We start from the raw sequence: 21,159 nt of genomic DNA, 5'->3' as shown, positions 1-21,159 counted from the left end.
TCCAATAAAGATGTTAAAAATAAATAAATAATTTATGCCCCCCCCCCAAATTAAATCTTTTTTAAAAATAAATAAATAAAAAAGAGCACTCAATGACATGGAACTCTAAACGTAAGTATTTTCAGTACTATAGTAAATGTAAATGGATTAATATCTCCTATTAAAGTGTAATTTTTTATATTATGTGCAACTAAATTTTTTTCACAATATACAGGTAAACTAAAAGAATTACATTAGAAAGGAGAAAACATTCCATGTATTTAAAAACAATAAAACAATAAGCATGTAATATGCATCTTAGATATAAGATGTCTTTAAGTTCAGAACAATTTGTCATTATTGTAATTAGCATTATTATACCAATTTCTTAAAAACATTTCAATACTTTTTGTATTTGAAAAAATATTTTAATATTTTTTTCTTCGCTCTTTTGTGGTCTAATACATGGTAAGTATTTAGGTGCTAACATAACCTAAAAATATATTTTGTTTTTTTACAGCCGAATAAAACTGAATCAAGGAGAAATAGATAACTTGAACATACTGATCACTAAAAGCAAAATAGAGGGCTTCCCTGGTGGCGCAGTGGTTGAGAATCTGCCTGCCAATGCAGGGGACATGGGTTCGAGCCCTGGTCGGGGAAGATCCCACATGCCGCGGAGCAACTGGTCCCGTGAGCCACAACTACTGAGCCTGCGCGTCTGGAGCCCGTACTCCGCAACAAGAGAGGTCGCGATAGTGAGAGGCCCATGCACCACGATGAAGAGTGGCCCCCGCCCGCTGCAACTAGAGAAAGCCCTCGCACAGAACGAAGACCCAACACAGACAAAAACTAAATAAATAAATAAATAAATTTTTTTTAAAAATAGAATCTGTAATTTTAAAAAACTCCCTACCAACAGAAGTCCAGGATCAGATGGTTTCACAGGCAAATTCTACCAAATATACAAAGCAGAACTTACACTGATTCTTTTCAAACTCTTCGAAAAGATTGAAGAGTAAGGAATACTTCCAAAGACATTCTATGAAGCCACTATCACGCTGATATCAAAAACAGATGGGGGAGGGACTTCCCTGGTGGCACAGTGGTTAAGAATCAGTCTGCCAATGCAGGGGACATAGGTTCGAGACCTGGTCTGGAAAGATCCCACATGCCACGGAGCAAATAAGCCTGTGTGTCACAACTACTGAGCCTGCGCTCTACAGCCCACGAGCCACAACTACTGAGCCTGATAACCACAACTCCTGAAGCCCACACACCTAGAGCCCATGATCTGCAACAAAAGAAGCCACCACAATGAACAGCCTGCAAACCACAACGAAGAGTAGCCCCCGCTCGCCACAACTAGAGAGAGCCCAAGCACAGCAACGAATGCCCAATGCACCCAAAAATAAATAAAGAAAGAAATTTGCCTTAAAAAAAACAAAATAAAACAGATTGGGACTTTTCTCGTGGTCCAGCATTTAAGATTTCGCCTTCCAGTGCAGGGGGTGCGGGTTTGATCCCTGGTTTTGGAGCTAAGATCCCACATGCCTCACAAACAAAAAACCAAAACATAAAACAGAAGCAATATTGGAACAAATTCAATAAAGACTTTAAAAAAAAAACCACAGAGAAAGACACTACCAAAAAAGAAAACTGCAGGCCAATATCTTTGATAAATATAGATGCAAAAATTCTCAACTGAATATTAGAAAACCGAATCCGACAACACATAAGAGGATCATACACCATGACCAAATTTGATTCACCCCAGTGTCACAAAGTTGTTTCAACATATGCAAATCAATCAACATGATACACCCCATCAACAAAGGAAAAACACAAAACAATCGATCATCTCAATAGATGGTGAAAAAGCATTTGAAAAACTTCAACATCCATTCATGATAAAAACACTTACCAAAGTGGGTATAGAGGAAACATATCTCAACATAATAAAAGCTATTTATGACAAACCCACAGCCAATATAATACTCAATGTTCATAAGCTGAAAGCCTTCCCGCTAAAATCTGGAACAAGACAAGGATGCCCCCTCTCACCTCTTCTCTTCAACATAGTATTGGAAGTCCTGGCCACAACAATCAGACAAGAAAAAGAAATAAAATCTAACCAAATTAGAAGGGAAGAGGTAAAGTTGTCATTATATGTGATGACATGATAATATATATAAAGGAAACCCTAAAAATTCCACGCAAACACTACTAGAGCTGATAAACAAATTCAGCAAAGTAGCAGGATACAAGATTTACATACATAAATTGGTTGCATTTCTTGGTTTTTCTTTCTTTTTTTTTAAATTTATTTTGGCTGCATTGGGTCTTCATTGCTGTGCACGGGCTTTCTCTAGTTGTGGCCAGTGGGGACTAGTCTTTCTTGTGGTGCACAGGCTTCTCATTGCAGTGTCTTTTCTTGTTGTGGAGCACGGGCTCTAGGCACGCAGGCTTAAGTAGTTGTGGCACATGGGCTCAGTAGTTGTGGCTCACTGGTTCTAGAGTGCAGGCTAAGTAGTTGTGGCACACAGGTTTAGTTGCTCCACGGCATGTGAGATCTTCCTGCATCAGGGCTCATACCCGTGTCCCCTGTATTGGCAGGTGGATTCTCAACCACGGAGCCACCAGGGAAGTCCCTGGTTGCATTTCTTGACACTAACAATGAAATATCAGAAAGGAAATGTAAACAAGCAATCCTTTTTTAAATGGCATCAAAAAAATAAAATGCTTAGGAATAAACCTCGCCAAGGAGGTGAAAGACTTATATGCTGAGAACTACAAAACATTAGTAAAGGAAACTGAAGATGATTCAAAGAAATGGAAAGACATCCCACGTTCTTGGATGGGAAGAATTAATACTGTTAAAATAGCTATACTACCCAAAGCAATCTACAGATTTAATGTGATCCCTATCAAATTACCCATGATATTTTCCCCAGAACTAGAACAAATAATCCTAAAATGTATCTGGAACCATAAAAAGTCAGAACTGTCAACACAATCCCTAGGAAAAAGAACAAAGCAGGAGGCATAACCCTCCTAAACTTCAGACAATACTAGAAAGCTACAGTAATCAAAGCCGCATGGTATTGGCACAGAAAGAGATACATGGATTAATGGAATGAAATAGAGAGCTAAGAAATAAACCCACACACCTATGGTCAATTAACCTTCGACAAAGGAGGCAAGAATATACAATGGGGAAAAGATAGTCTCTTCAGCAAGTGGTGTTTTGAAAGTTGGAGAGCCGTATGCAAATCAGTGAAGTCAGAACATAACCTCACACCATACACAAAAATAAACTCAAAACGGTTTATATGCTTAAATATAAGATAGGACACCTTATAACTCCTAGAAGAGAACATAAGCAAAACATTCTCTGACATAAGTCATACCAAGTTTTCCTAGGTAGTTCTCCTTAGGCAGTACAAATACAGTAATTCACCTACCTACGAACCTTCAAGTTGCAAACTTTCAAAGATGCAAACGTCCATTCGAATGTCCAATCATGTAAGTTAGTTCACGTGTCTGGCATACATTGTCACGTGCGTGCTTCCTCTATATGTGGTTGTGCTTTTGTGTACTTTACAGTACTGTATAGAGTACAGTAGTACATTACCTTTATTTCAAGCCCAAGATATCTGGAAGCAACCGTAAAAGCAGAGGTAATGTAGCTGGTACTGTTAAGAAGCGCCAAGCGATAATGATGGAAACAAAAGTGAAAGTAATTGAGAGAGTGGAGCGAGGCAAAGAGATGTTAGACATCACTCATTCTTATAACATGAATCATTCAATCATTGGCACGAATCTAAAGAACAAGGACAAGATCATGGAACATGTGAAGTCTGCTGTGCCGATGATGTTGACAAAATATCGAAGAAGCATGGAAAAGTGATGGAGGAGATGGAGAAACTTCTCAGTGTGCGGATGCAGGATCAACATCAGCGCTGAGTCCTGCTCAACTTAACGCTGATTCAAGAGAAAGCTAAAAGCCTTTATAAAGACTTGAAGAAGAAACACGGCAAAGAATCAGAGGGCACATCTTTTAATGCCAGCCATGGCTGGTTTCATTGGTTCAAGGCTAGAGCCAACCTTCACAATGTAAAAGTAAGTGGAGAGACAGCAAGTGCAGATAGGGTAGCTGTCCAGGAACTTCCAGAAACACTTGGAGAAATTATTGATGATGGTGTGTATTTACCCAACCAGGTTTTTAATGTGGATGAGACAGAACTGTACTGGAAGAGGATGCCAGACCAAAGTTACATCAGTAAGGAGGAAAAGTTGATGCCGGGCTGTAAAGCAGCAAAGGATAGGCTAACTGTTGTTTGGTGGCAATGCTTCCGGTGAATTGAAGCTGAAACTTCTCTTAGTTTATCATTCACAGAACCCAAGAACCCTTAAAAACATAGCCAAGGTCTCTCTTCCTGTTGTGTGGAAGCGTAACCCCAAATCCTGGATTACAGAGGCCACGTTCCAGGACTGGTTTTGCCACCACTTTATCCCAGATGTAGAGAAATATTGCTTGGAGAAGGACGTTCCAGCAAAACATTCTATTGCTGCTCGACTATGCTCTGGGCCACCCCCCATTCATGGATGACTTTCATCCCAACGTCAAAGTACTGCATCTGTCACCGAATACTACATTGCTCATCCAACCTATGGACCAGGGAGTTAGAGCGACTTTCAAGAAATATTATTTATGTCACACTTTTTGTCAGGCAGTAAAGGTAGGTGACAAATCAGGAACAACCTAGGGACAACTTTGGGAGGACTATAACATCTACAAGACCATAAAAAACATTGACTTTGCATGGTGTGAGGGTATGGTGGTCACCATGAATGGGGTTTGGAAGAACCTTTGCCCACAGTTTGTTCATGAGTTTTGTGGATTTGAGAAGGTAGATCAGAAGTCCAAAGAGGTGTTCAGCAACGTAGTGACCCTCAGCGAGAAGCTGGAGCTAGATCTGCAAGAGGACGATTTCATTGAACTCCTTGCTGTGCAACATGAGGAGCTTACTGACGGAATTGGAGGCCCAGAGGAAGGATGAAGAGGGACAGGAGGAAGAAGAAGTAACTGAAGAACTGAAGAGATTCACGACACAGAAAATGGCAAGGGAATCTTCGTTATTTGAGGAAGCACTGTTAGCTTTTGAGGCATAGGACCCGAACCTAGAATGGGACCCAAAGGTGGCAGCAGCCATTCAGAATGCAATCCAGTGCTACCTTGTCATCTATGATGAGAAAAAAAGAGCTACTACCCAGACATCAATGGATCACTCTTTCAAGAGGGTAGATAGAATTAAATCCAGCAAGGAACCAGAACCTTTGCCATCAACGTCAGGTATGAGTGAAATTGCAGCTTGCCCTCTGTCTCCTACTGCTGATAATCCTTCACCTCTACCATCTCCCACCTCCTCTCCCTCCTCCAATCAGTAACTCTTCTCGCCTATTCCCTCGATGCCAGCCCGAGTAACCCAGCTGTTGTACTGTATTACTGTACTTTTCAAGTTACTGTACTGTAAGATTAAAAATGTTTTCTTTGTTTTTGTGCTTGTTTTTTATGTATTGTTTGCGTGAAAAGTATTATAAACCTATTACGGTACAATACCATATAGCCGACTGTGTAAGTTGGGTACCTAGGCGAACTTTGCTGGACTTACAAACAAATTGGACTTACAAACGCACTCTTGGAACAGAACTTGTTCATATGTAGGGGACTTACTGTAGAAGCAAAAAAGAAATAGGAACTAATCAAACTTATAAGCTTTTGCACAGCAAAGGAAACAATAATCAAAATGAAAATACAACCTATGGACTGGGAGAAAATATTAGCAAATGATGAGACAGACAAGGGCTTAATTTCCAAACTATACAAACAGCTCATACAACTCAATAACAAAATAACAAATAACTCAATGGAAAAATGGGTAGAAGACCTAAATAAACATTTCTCCAAAGAAGACATACAGATAGCCAATAGGCACATGAGAAGATGCTCATCATCACTAATTATTAGAGAAACGCAAATCCAAATTACAATGAGGTATCACTTCACACTGATCAGAATGGCCTTCATTAAAAAAATCTACAATTAACAAATGCTGGAGGGGGTATGGAGAAAAGGGAACCCTTCTACAATGTCAGTGGCCATGTAAGTTGGTGCAGCCACTATGGAAAACAGTATGGAGGTTCCTCAAAAAAACTATAAAGAGAGTTGCCATATGATCTAGCAATCCCACTTGTGGACATATATCTAGACAAAACTATAATTCAAAAAGATACATGAAACCCTATGTTCATAGCAGCACTATTTATAATAGCCAAGACATGGAAACAACCTAAATGTTCATTGAAAAATGAATGTATAAAGAAGGTGTGGTATACGTATACAATAGATATTACTCAGACATAAAAAAGAATGAAATAATGCCATTTGCAGCAACATGGATGGACCTAGAGATAATGCTACTAAGTGAAGTAAGTCAGAGAGAGAAAGACAAATACCATATAATATCACTTATATGTGGAATCGAAAACAGGACACAAATGAACATGTCAGCGAAACAGAAACACACACACAGATATAGAAAACAGAGTTGTGGTTGCCAAGGAGAGAGTGAAGGAAAGATTGGGAGTTTTGGAATAACAGAAGCAAACTATTCTACATAGGATGGACAACCCACAAAGACCTACTGTATAGCACAGGAAACTATATTCAATATCCTCTGATAAACCATAATGGAAAAGAATATATATAGATATATATATAGAGAGAGATAGATATAGATATATATCTATATATCTATATATATATAAAACTGAATCACTTTGCTGCACAGCAGAAATTAATACAACAATGTATAAAGGCTGCAGAGGGTGTGGAGAAAAGGGAACCCTCCTGAACTGTTGGTGGGAATGCAAACTGATACAGCCACTATGGAGAACAGTATGGAGATTCCTTAAAAGCTAAAAATAGAACTACCATATGACCCAGCAATCCCACTACTGGGCATATACCCGGAGAAAACCATAATTCGAAAAGATACGTATACCACAATGTTCACTGTAGCACTATTTACAATAACCAGGACATAGAAGCAACCTAAATGTCCATCGACAGATGAATATATAAAGAAGACGTGGCACATCTATACAATGGACAATTACTCAGCCATAAAAAGGAACAAAATTGAGTTATTTGTAATGAGGTGGTTGGACCTAGAGTCTGTCATACAGAGTGAAGTAAGTCAGAAAGAGGAAATCAAATACCGTACGCTAACACATATATATGGAATCTAGAAAAATGGTACTGACGAACCTAGTGACAGGGCAGGAATAAAGACACAGATGTAGAAAACGGACTTAAGGACACAGGGGGGAAGGGGAGACAGGGACGTAGTGAGAGAGTAGCACTGACATATATACACTACTCAATGTAAAATAGCTAGTGGTAAGCTGGCTCATAGAACAGGGAGATCAGCTCGGTGCTTTATGTCCCCCAGATGGGTGGGATAGGGAGTGTGGGAGGGAGGCTCAAGAGGGGGGGATATGGGGAATATATGTATACATACAGCTGATTCACTTTGTTGTAAAAGCAGAAACTAATACAATGTTATAAAGCAATTATACCCTAATAAACACGTATTTTAAAAACCCAAAACATTGTAAATCAACTACACTTGAAAATATTTCTTAAGTGCAAAAAATTTTCTGAATGTAAGTTTTATTGTGTGTGTGTACCACAGGTTCAATATATATGAGTTATGTCAAATTGATTACATTGTTTTTCAAAATAAAGAATTTTTGATATTTTACATCAGCTTCATATTATAAATGCAGAAAAACTGTATTATTTTTTTCTAAAGTTCAGAAATAGCCATTTTGCTCATTCAGTATACTATAAGCCACTAACTTTATTAAAAAGGGATTCGTGACCGACCTCTTCCTTCCAAAGAAATATTTCTTCACTCACACAAGTTTAATAGAATGTTCCAACGTGAACTGACTTCCCACCTTAGAGACACGAGATTTGCATCCTGAAATCTCGTTCTTGCAAAAATGTCCAATTAGCATCCTAGAATTACAGAAAAGAAATGCTTTTTTCCAGATCTCAAATTCCATACAGCTTTAGTCAAGACATCATGTATGTTTTTTTTCACACACACAGACTGTATTTTATTTTTACAAGAGATAAATCAACTGACACCAAGCATTGTAAATGGATGAACACAACAAAAGCAACAATGATTGCAGTTACCAAACACGAAACACACTCATACTATGTCATAATATTGACATTCAGTCCAGTAATCCTCCACTGTGACAGCTCCTTTACTTTGCAGTGAAAGACATCATGTATTTTTAAATTATCAGCACTCACCCGAGGTCTTTAAAAATCAACAAAAACATAATTTTGTGTTCTCTTTCATTTATTCTGGTTCTAAGTGGTCATTTCTAAATGAAAGTATTTAAGTATGTTAACGTCATCTTATAACATCATATTTCCAATGACTACCATGTCTCCAAAGATGAAATATGAAGAACTCACAATTAGGCTCTACAAAGTTTTACTCTCTGAATCTGTATAACCCTTCTGCTGAACTCCACACTGTTCATTATTCTCTGAGAATATTCTTTTTCTTGTAGGGCCATCTCACATGCTCTTTCATTTCATGAAGTTTTTTCCTACAATAATATGCCTAGTTTATTTCTGAGAATATGCATTATTTCAGAATGATATTTATAGACACAAAGACATCTCTATAATTCCCTGAGAGTTTCAAGAACTCCTTCTTCTTTTAATACCTAGATTCTGAAGCTCTCCACAAAGCATTACTAAACTTGCATTTACATAAGTACCTACATATTAATCACACATTAATGCATTTACAATTGTATTATGATTTATTGCTAATTTTGGAGCATAAGTGTAGCTGTCTTATTTACCACCCTCTTGGAAATCACTTTAATATTTGCACTTACGACTTGAAAGAGAATGGATAAATAAAAACCTGAAGAATATGCAGTTCCAATTTATATATTTCTCATAAAATTAGGTGATTATCTAAACTTTATCCAGGAAAAAGAAGAGCCCAGATACTCTGCAGGCATGATACTCGAGAATGTGTGGTCTTCCAGCAGGAAAACATGCAGTAATCCATGTGGCAGAGTTTACCTGTGACCAGCTGGGATTAGTGACCTATGCATTCCTTACATGCAACATATCAGGAGTGGAAAAAGGGAATTTGTCCGTTGTGGCAATAAGTACAATGAAGATTTGTAGCAGGTCATGCTCATATATTCAACACAGGTACAATCAAAAGTTTGCTCAATTCTGGTAGATCTAAGTCTGTATCTGTTACCTTGTCTTTAACGAGGAAATCTCAGAACTGACTTACAAAAAAAAATGTTTTGTTTCTTTGTTTTAATTAGAGTCATGGTGAGTAAGACAGAGCTCAGAACAGCTAATATGACTTAGTGATTCTCTCATCAGGAAATACAGTTTCTACTTCCTTGTTTATTCTCCACATCCTGTAGTAAGTAAAGTTTCAATGAAAGATAAATCTACAGCGTGAAAAGAAAAGAAAACTTACATGTGTTGATAAGATCATTTTGACAGGTTGTACCACGTATGTCAGTGTTTCTGGTGATGGACACAAGCCAGAGCTCCGTACTCTGACATTTTCACTGATGTCATTCCCCTTGATCCTCAATTTGAAAGTGGATAGAAATGTTTTCTATGTTTTCTTCTTTAAGAAATTAAATAAAGAATGCTTTCTAGACATGATCCTCTAATGATTTTCAGTCAGTGGGCATCAACAGAGGAAAAGCACAGAATCTCATCCCCACAGAAGGGTGACATTCAGTCAGGTAAGAAAATTCTCCCCAAAATCAGAGCTTCATCTTTAACATGCAATCAAAGGCTTTCACAGGTTCTTCATCACTCTGCACTCAGCCCTACCATATGGGATTGGCTCTGAGAATCTCACATCAGATGACTGACAAACATGTCTTAGTACACTGATCTGGTACCAGATCCTGCCTCTCTTAATGATCTCCCGCAGGGACATTGGAATATTCTAGGATATTTCCTGGAGCCCTCTATTCTACACAGGTACACTTCCAAGTAGAAACAGAAGCCTGGATTCTCACTGGGACCCCTGCTCTGTCCAACCAACCTCTCTAGAAATATGATGTTCTAATCTCTCCTGATTAGAACATGTCAAGGTCTCTCCCTGTGCTAATTTAGTAAAGGTAAAAGAGAAACAAGAAAGAGCAAACTATGCAGGGAGCAATATATAAGATTCCTTTACTTAATGTATTTACCTGATATACCCAAATATTGAGAAATATAGATTCATTTCATAATGGTCAAGAAAAGAGGAGGAGGAACCTCCATGCCAACAGTATATATAAAATGGAATCAATATTGCATAAGCTCCAGCTTAAGCTTAGCTACGAGGTACTAACTCTTCTCATAAAGAAGCAATAGTTCTCCATCATTTGAAGCACACTGAGGACTCAGACAGCTGGACACTGAGGGTGTAGTCTCCTCACTCGAATTCTGTACCTGCATCACAGAGCCATGAAATATTCCCAAAGAATTCTTAAGGCTGAGGGGGAGAGCCGAAATAAAAAAGATGAATCCATAGTTTGCCCTACCATCTGTTCTGTTGGATATTACCACCATCTTGGCCCAATATGACCATCCCACTTTTCTCTGGGCCTCCCTACTTTCCACCTCCATCCTCTCATTATATCTTACCTACACTTGGAAACGACTCTAGTTGTTCCACTTATCTTTATCAACAAGTAATCCAAATAGCAACTGTGTATATAACTCCTTAGAAACCTCAGGTCTGACTCAGTAATAATACATGACCTTCGAAGTCCAAAGATTTCCTAATTCCCTTTATTTTTTTTTTCTAATTTCCATGTACTTACACCCATAAGACCTCCACTGTTCTCAGGTTCGTCTTCCCTGCAAAATCTGTCAACCTAGACATAGACTTAAGTACCACCCTCTAATTATCTCCTGGGGAATCCAGTTTTTAAAAAAGCCTCAGCAAGCCTTATGGACTTTATTAAAGACTCTTTAAGATAACCCATGGGAGATAGCAGCACACCCACAGATATCTATCTAATACACCCTCAGAGTAATTTTTTTTTCTTTTTTATAAAGTCTCTTCTGGCCAGTGAAGTCTCTCAGCTCTTCTTCTTCAACATATGCAGTGTCTCACCCTTCTGATTACTCTCTGCTCTATCCCAGGTCCACTCCCATTCCTGATATTACATTCTTTCCCAATTTTGTATGTTGGTAAAATCAAATAACATAAAATATAACATGTTAATTATTATAAAGTGCACCGTTCAGTGATATTAAATACATTCATATTATTGGGCGATCAACATCACCATTTATCTTTTCTACATTTTAAAACTGTAACTCTGTATCCTTTAAACATAACTTTCTTTTTTTTTCCATAACCACCTGAAAAGCATCATTACCCTCCCAATTTCTATGGTTTTGACTACACTAAGTACCCCATATAATTGAAAAAAGTAGTTGTATTGTTATGACTCACTAAAAGTCACAAAAATGGCATTTTGGGTAGCTAAATTTCCTCAAGACTCATCCATGTTGTAGCATATTCCTAGATCTTTTCCTTCTTAAGACTGAATAATATTGTATTATATGGGTATACCACACTTTGCTTATCCAGGAACTAGTGGATGAACACTTAGGTTGCTTTCATATTTTAGCTACTGTGATTATTACTGCTCTAAACACTGGAGTACAAATATTTCTTTAAGACCCTGATTTCAATTCCTTTGGGTATACCTCAGAGTAAAATTCCTGGATCATGTAGTAATTCTATTTTTCAATATCTGAAAAATTGCCATACTCTTTTGCAAAGCAGCTGTATCATTCTGCATTCCCTCTGACATAGCACAATGGTCCCAACTCCCTCACATCCTCACCAATAGTTGTTTTCTGCTTGTGTATGTGTGTGTGTGCTTGTGTGTGTATGCATGCCCACAAATATATAAACATGCATTTAGTGATATGGAGCATCTATTCAAGTGCTTAGTCATTTGTACATCTTTTTGAAGAACCATCTATTCAAGTCTTTTATCCATTTTTGAATCAGGGTGTTCGCTTTTTGTTCAGTTGTAGGAGTTCTCTGTATATTCTGAATAGAAATCTCTTGTCAGATAGATGGCTTTGAAATATTTTCTCGCATCTTGTGGGTTGCCATTTTATTCTGTTTACATTTCTTTGATACACATTTTTTTTTAATTATGTACTGCAAATTGTTTATTTTTTTGTTAGCTGTACCTTTGTTGTTCCTTCGTTTCATATTGAGGAAAACACTGCCAAATCCAATATCATGAAGCTCTTGTCCCGTATCTTCTTCTAAGACTTTTTATTTTATTAGGTCTTATATGTAGTTTCTTGATACGTTTTCATTAATTTTTGCATATGATGTTAGGTAAGGGTCCATCTTCCTTCTTTTGCATGTTGACCACAAGACTTCTCAGCACCATTTGTTGAAAATACTATCCTTTCTACTTTGAAAAGTCTTGGCAACTTGTCAAAAATCATTTGGCCATATATCAGGGTTTATTTCTGGGTGTTCTATTCTATTCTATTGGTCTTGAATAAGGGAGAAAATAGTATAACCTATCCAGGTTGATGAAGAACATAAAGAAAGACCAGGACTGAGAATTAGGAGGGCAATATAAAACAGCAGGGAGTAAAAGACAGTGTGAGAGAAGATCTTGTATTTGTGAGTTCATGGAAATAGGATCATGCTAAAACCACTAAACGCCTGACTTTGAACAATACGGTAAATGTGCCAGCAAGAAACATAACACTTACCCATCTCTGGGAAATATAGTATGGGCATAAAGATAAACTACACACAAATATATTAAAAAGGGAAGGGTTTTCATGGTGTGAGAATATTGTGGCATTTGAAATACAATTTACTTCCGTTCTACCATTGTCTCTAAAATTTATCAAAGTGTATATACAAGCAATTCCAATTCTGGTAATGTGCTTGACAGGTTTATATATGAACTTCAGTAGAGCAGTAAATGTACATTCATAGTAGGACTGTTCCCTAAACCAAAAAACAAAACACAAAAACTGCAAAGACTAGAGTTCACTTTGTCAACACACATACAGATGCAATGATGGTTAACGGTCCGAAAACAGAAGGTGAGCATGGGTGCAAGAGGTTAATCCCCAGGCTGGGGTGGGGTGCAGAGTTTGAGGGTAACACAGGTAGAAAAGGCTTTTGTCCTATCCTTGATTATTGAGGTATGGAAATTCGCAGGTCACTACCTTCGTTTCAAACTGAATGAATGCACTATTCAATTTTTTTAAACAGGCGAAGTAAACATGAGTGACAATAAATTTCAAACTGTCGCTAATCAAATAAGATACTAAGAAAACTTAAATGATATGATTTAAGAATGAAGTAGAGAGATTGTCCAACATGGTAGCATTCAGAGACCCAGAGCTTGATGCCTCTCATGGGCACACCAAAGTCACAACTGTTTACGGAACAGCAATTGATGAAAAAGGCCGGGACCTACCATAGAAGATGTTTTACAGCTAAAGATACAAGGAAGGCACCTCGACAAGACAGAAAGGAAGGGCAAAATCTCAATAGAGTCAAGACCCATACCACCAAGTGGGTGGCCCACAAATGGGAGAATAACTACAATTTCAGAGGTGCTCCCAAGTAGCAAGGGGTATGAAGCCAACATCAGGCTCCCAAGCCCAGGGATCCTGTTCTGGAAAGAAGTGTTCCTAGAAAGTTGGGCTTTGAAGACCAGTAGTGCTTATTTTCCAGAGAGCCAGAGGGTTGTGGGAAATAGAGATTCCACTCTTAAAAGATGCTCACAAAACCCCACATGATCTGAGAATCAGAACAGAAGCAGTCATTTGAAAGGATCCCGGGTCACACCTACCTCCTGATCTTGGAGAGTCTCCCAGAGAGGCAAGAGGCAACTACAGCACAGCCTCAGGGACAGAGGCACTGGCAGCAGCCATTCGGGGGAGCTCCTTCTACCTCGTGGACGCTGGTGCCGGCAAGCATAATTTCAGAATCCTCCCTCTAGCTTATCAGCCTCAGGACTGAGCCCTACCCATTTCCACCAGACTATAGACACAAGTACTAGGATGCTGCAGGCCAAGCAACTAACTGAGCAGGGGCATAGCCCCATCCACCAGCAAACAGGCTGCCTTCAGATCATCTCAAGGCACAGCTGCCCCTGGACATGGGCCCAGCCACCAAAAGCCCCAGGACCAGCCTCCACACCTCAGTGGACAGGCACCAGCCCCAGAGTCCCCGGCCCCTCTGACAAGTGAGCCTGCTCTGGCCTTGGAGTCAGCCTCACCATCGGCAGGTGACAACTGCACAGGGACTGGATGGAGCTTGGACCTACCCAACAGCAAACCTGCTCTAGCAGTGGGATCAGCCTCATACACCAACAGGCACACACCAGCTCCAGGAATACCACAGCCCAGCAGCCTGTGTAACCAGGCCACTTAACTGCAGGCCAGACGCAGCCATGGACTCAGCTGGGTCCTGACCCTGCCCATCAGAATGCCAACACAAGCTTAGAGATACCCCCGACCCTGCAGAGAGCTGTGTCAGGAACAGTGATCCAACACCAACTCTGTGATTCCTGGGCCCTGCAGCCAGAACGCAGGACCTGTCTCTTCCTCCCAGTAGCCAGCATAGCCCCAGAACCAGTGACTGGGCACTAGCCCTGATATCACCTGGACTGCAATTCTACCCATAAGTGAACCAGCACCAGATTTGGTGTCCCTCAGAGTTGTGCAGCCAGCTGCCTTATGATTTAGTCTCACCAAGCAGCACAGACAGCCTCCATACAAGGCAGAGCCTGGCAAATAAGCAGTCTGGGGGCAGCCAAGCCTACCAGACCACCCACAGTAGTCAGCCCACCACAGCAGAAGAGCCCAAGCAGCCCACATAGGGGGTACACCTAGAATAAATAGCTCTAGTGACCAGGGGAGAGGGGGCTGCTGGGACCCATAGGACATCTCCTACAAAAGGCCACTTCCCCAAGGTCAGGAAATGTAACAAACCTACTACATACATAGCAATAAAATCAGGAAGTTAAGAAAAATGAGGTGACACAGAAACACGATCCAAATGAAGGACCAAGATAAGAATTCAGAAGAAGATCTAAGTGAAGTGGATATAGCCAATCTCCTCAACAAAGGGTTCAAGGTAATGACTGTAAAGATGATCAAAGAACCCAGGAGAAGAATGGACGACCAGAGCAAGAAGTTAGAATTTTTTTAAAAAGAGTTAGACCATTAAAGAACAACAAAACAGAGATGAGGAATACAATAACTGAAATGAAAAATACATTAAAGGAACCTACTGTAGACTAAATGATACAGAGGAATGAATCAGAAAACTGAAGGACAGAGTACTGGCAATCACTGAAGATGAACGGTAAAACAATAGATTAAAATGAAATGAGGAAAGTTGAACAGACTTGTGAAACAACATCAAGTGTACTAACATTTGCATTATACTGGTCCCAGAAGCAAAAAGGAAAGAGAAAGCAGTGTAGAACATACCTGAAGACATAAGAGCTGAAAACTTCCCTAACCTGGGAAAGAAAACAGACATCCAAGTCCAGTAAACACAGTAAGGCCAAAACAGGATCAACCCCAAAGAGGACCACACCAAGACTCATTGTAATTAAAATGGAAAAAAAAATAAAGATAAAAAGACACTATTAAAAGGAGCAAAGGAAAAGCAACAAGTTACAAACATGGGAAATTGCATAAAGTTATCTGCTGACTTTTCAGGATAACCTCTGCAAGCCAGAAGGGAGTGGCATGGTATATTTAAAGTCATGAAAGGGAAAAGCCTATAAGCAAAAATACTCTACCCAGCAAGGCTCTCCTTCAGATTTGATGGTGAGATCTAAAGTTTTACAGAGAAGCAAAACTAAAAGAGCTCAGCATCACCAAACCAGCTTTATGAGAAATCTTAAAGGGGCTTTTCTAAGTGAAAAAGAAAAGGTCACGATTGAAACATAAAAATTAGGAAAGGAAACTTACTAAAGGAAAAACCTCATTGGTTAACGCAAATATTCAGCAAAGGTAGTAAATCAACCATGGACACAGCTAATAGGAAGGATGAAAGAAAACAGTAATAACATCATCTATATTCACAATAAGAAGTTAAGGGACACACAAAACAAGTAGATGTAAAATATAAGGTCAAATTCAGTAACTGTGGGGGAGCAGAGTAACAATGCAGGGTTGTTAGTGTCCATGTGAAATTAAGAGCTCAGCAACTTAAATAATCACACACACACACACACACACACACACACACACACACGCACACACGCACATACACAAAACTGAAAGAAATCCAAACATAATATTAAAGATAGTCCTCACATCACAGATGAAGGGAATAAAAGGGGAAGAAAGGAACACTGAAGAAATTAAAGAGGGATTCTAAAAATACCCAAGACAAATAAAAATGAACGCACAATGATCCAAAATCTATGGGACACAGCCAGCGCAGTTCACAGGGGGAAGTTATAGTGATACAAGCTTATTCTTAAGAATCAAGAAAAATATCAAATAAACAACCTAACATTACACCTGAAGGAATTAGAAAAAGAAGAAAAAACAAAACTGAAAGCTGTCAGAAAGAAAAATTAAGAAAACTATACCATATGCAATCACATCAAAAAGAATAAGATACCTAGGAATAAACACACCTAAGCAGGTAAAAGACATGTGCTCAGAAATCTATCAGCCATTGGTGAAAGAAGTTGAAGACAACACAAAAAGATGGAAAAATATAGCATGTGCATGGACTGGAAGAATTAATACTGTTAAAATAACCATACTACCAAAGACAATCTACAGATTTAATGCAATCCCTATCAGAATACCAAAGCATTTTCGCAGAACTTGAAAAAGTAATTTTAAAATTTGTATAGAAACACAAAGACCCCAAATAGCCAAACAATCTTGAGAAAGAACACAGCTGGAGGCATCACGCACCTTGACTTCAGACTATACTGCAAAGCGGCAGTAATCAGAGAGAAAGGTACCAGAGCAAAAACAGACACAAAGATCACTGGAATAGAATAGAGATCCCAGAAATAAGCCCACACACTTATATTTAATTGATTTATGACAAAGCAGGCAATATGGAGAAAAAACTGTCTCTTCAATAAGTGGTACTGGGAAAACTGGTCAGTTACATGGAAAAGAATAAAATTAGATTATTTTAGCACACCATATATAAAATAAATGCAAAACTGAATAAAGACCTAAATGTAGGACCAGAAACCATAAAACCCCTAGAGGAAAATATAGAACATTCTTCAACATAAATGATAGCAACAGTTTTAGGTTCAGTCTACTAAGGCAAATGAAACAAAAGCAAAAATAAACAAATGGGACTTCACTAAACTTAAAAGATTTTGCACAGCAAAGGAAACCAAAGACAAAATGAAAAGGCAACCTGCTGAAGGAGAGACAATATTTGCACATGATAAGAGGTTAACATCAAAAAAGATGACCAAGCAAGGGTTCATATCTAAACTACAGAAACAGCACATACAACTCAATATCCAAAAAACACCCACAATCTTTTTTAAAAAAATGAGAAGACCTAAATAGACATTTTTTCCAAGGAAAAACTACATATAGACAGCCAGAACTCACAAAGATGCTAAACATAGGTAATCGGCAGTAAAATGCAAATCAAAACTATGAGATATATCACCTCAGTCTTGTCAGAATGGCTGTCATCAAAAAGATCACAAATAACAAAGGTTAGTGAGGATGTGGAGAAAGGGAAACTCTTGTACACTCTTGATGTGAATGTGAAGTAGTGCAGCTACTGTGGAAAGCAGAATGGAGGTTCCACAAAAAACTAAAAATAGAACTACCATAATATCCAGCAATTTCACTGTTGGGTATATCAGAAGAAAACAAAAACACTATTTCAAAAGAAATAACTGCACACCAATGTTCCTAACAGTGTTATTTGCCATAGCCAAGATATAGAGTCAAACTAAGTGTTCATCAATAGCTTAGTGGATAAAAAAGATTTTTTATGATGACTTCAGCAAAAAATGAAATTTTGCCATTTGCAAGAACATGGATGGATTTGGAGGGTATTATGCTTAGTAAAATAAGCCGCAGAGAAAACAAGCATGGCATGTTATGAGAAAAAAAGCATGGTATGTTATGAGAAAACAAGCATGGTATGTTATCACTTACACGTGGCATCTAAAAAATTGAATACAACAACAACAAAAAAACAGACTCACAGATTAAAGAACAGACTAGTGGTTACCAGCAGGGGGAGATAGGGTGGAGGAGCAAAATAGTGGTAGGAGATTTTGAGGTACAATCCACTATGTATAAAATCAATAATCTACAGTGATGTACTGTATAGCATGGGGAATATAGCCACTCTTTTATAATAACTATAAACGGAGAAGAACCTAAACATTTATGAATCACTATGTTGTACCTCTGAAACTAATATAATAATGTAAATTAACTATAGATCAATAAAATATAAAGTAAGAAACAATAAAGGGGAGACACAGATTATTAGATAGAAATCAATTAAATAAACACAAGTTTTGGAAATCAAGGAATTAAAAAACAACACGTAAGACACAACATTGGCATTTAAAGTGTACAATCTATTCATTTAAAAGAAATCATTTAAGTGGTAAAAAATGGTACTCATTCTCACAATTTTGTATATCTAGGATAAATTATTATCTACAAAAATATGTTACAAATATTCACTCAAAAAGAAAGAGAAAATTGGGATAAACCCATTTTAGTATACAAATTTAATATCAAAGTCTCTATGTAAAACTGATTTGAATAAGTTCTGTTAGCCACTTCTAGTTTCTTTGTGATGTAAAATCTTTTAAAGCATAAAAATCAGCCTTTCTACATTATTCCATTAGACATACATAGAAGTTAAAAGAAATGAGAAGACAGAACAATTAACCAGGAAGGTGAATTTACTGAGAAACAGTCATTCGTTCTCCCTCCTTTTCTTTTCCTCCTTTTCCAGGTCTCTTTCGGTTCCGATCAAGAGAAGTCTTGAGAGTTCTGAGAATATTTCTTTGAGGGCTTCAAATCACCATACCTACATCCTCTGCCACAACTACACACACGGGAACAAAAATAAACCTCTGCTATCTACTCATGTAGGAGGGATTCATGCAAAATAAACTCCTACATGGAGACCAACAGGTGAGTTTTCTACCTGTTCTTTATAATGTCCTTCCATTATAGTAAATCCCACACATTATGAGGAAGAAACGGTTATGTGAGCTTTTCCTTGAAGTCAGAAAACTTGCATTCATTTCAAGTACCTGCTGATCATAGGGTACAGCCAGGGAAGGTGCCATCCCCCTTGGGGGGAGGGGCGGTGAATGGGCTCCCGCACCCATGCACCTCCTGATGTACAGATTCTGGAGAAACAACGGGCGGTCACACCGCAGTCAGCCCGTCAGGCTGTCGGGCCACTGGGCAACCCGACCAGCCTGGAAGTGCCCCATCAGTTTGCTGAAAGCAAAACTCTGTCCCCCCTGTGAAGCCAGGCAATTTGCGTCAGAGAGTCAGAGGAGACCGGTAATCAACTCCTCCTCTCTGCTCACCTCCTTGGGGTTACAGCAACCCCATCTCCAAACCCAAATCTGACCCTGGAGTGCCAAACTGGGAGTGGCAGGCGGGCTCTGCCGGTGCTTCAGCGCCCTCTGGAGGTTGTCTGCTCTAATGGCAACTCTCAGCCCTTCCTCCTCCTCCTTCCCTAGTCCTGGGGGCTGCCTTGGCCCCCTGCAGCTGCTGGCCTGAATTCATTCTTCTTTTTTCTCCAATTACAATGAAGTGTCTTACAGAGGTTTGGAATCTCTTGAAGAAGGAAGATCTTTTAGTCAATACACCTTAACCGTGAGAAGTTGGTTTCACGAATGAACCTGAAATACTGTATTTTTCTCCTGATGATTCCAAGGAGAGACAGCTCAAGTTTCCTAAGTCATAAGAAAAACCAAGGTAAATATGATATTCTGAGCCAGAGATGAAAAAGCAGTTTTTAGCACCCTCTCCTCATGTCATATGACCGGGATTTAAATCAATCAACTGCCACTGGTTTTTAAATCACATGACCCAACTTTAAATCAATCAGCTGCTTCCCTGTAACTCGCGTGACTTGGCTTTGAATAGTAAGAAATGCAGAGGTATAAAAATGATGTTCTGAACAATAAATGGAAAAACAACATTTTAGAAAGTTTTTTTCTTTTCGAATGGACCATTCATTGCCTACAGAATAAAGGATTCCCTTGTGGATTTCTTGAACTGTAAACACATACATTGTCTCCGTTGGCTTGATTGACTTAGATTTTGGGGTTTTTTTGTTGTTGTTGTTAACATCTTTATTGGAGTATAATTGCTTTACCTTGTTGTGTTAGCTTCTGCTGTATAACAAAGTGAATCACCTATTCGTATACATATATCCCCATATCCTCTCCCTCTTGTGTCTCCCTCCCACCTTCCCTATTCCACCCCTCTAGGTGGTCACAAAGCACTGAGCTGATCTCCCTGTGCTATATGCAGCTGCTTCCCAATAGCTATCTATTTCACCTTTGGTAGTGTATATATGTCCATGCCACTCTCGCACTTCATCCCAGCTTACCCTTCCCCCTCCCTGTGTCCTCAAGTCCGTTCTCTACAGCTACGTCTTTATTCCTCTGCAGCGACTCCTGCTAGGGACGGATACTTCCTTTTATGCTCAGGGAAATCCCCTAGTTTGAATATGATTTGAGTTTGATCCTGTGAAACCATCAGAACTTCCCACCAGAGATAAATGAGGAGATTCTGGCCTTTATTAGTATGCATGATGAACACGGGTGTCCTGGCTGTACTTGCCAACCCTCCTGTTTTACCCACCTATTTTTATCCACCTTCCTCCCTGTGAGTACCTTTGACCAACCCTGAGTTCAGACTCCTGACCTATTACAGTGACTTTGTCGGTCTTTCTTTAAAAATGGACAGGTAATAAAATGAATTTAACCTAGAAGCAGCAGCTCAGTAAGGGAAAT

This window comes from Eubalaena glacialis, chromosome 8 (assembly GCF_028564815.1).
Source record: "Eubalaena glacialis isolate mEubGla1 chromosome 8, mEubGla1.1.hap2.+ XY, whole genome shotgun sequence".
Classification (NCBI taxonomy): domain Eukaryota; kingdom Metazoa; phylum Chordata; class Mammalia; order Artiodactyla; family Balaenidae; genus Eubalaena; species Eubalaena glacialis.
Note: the sequence above shows the minus strand (reverse complement) of the source record.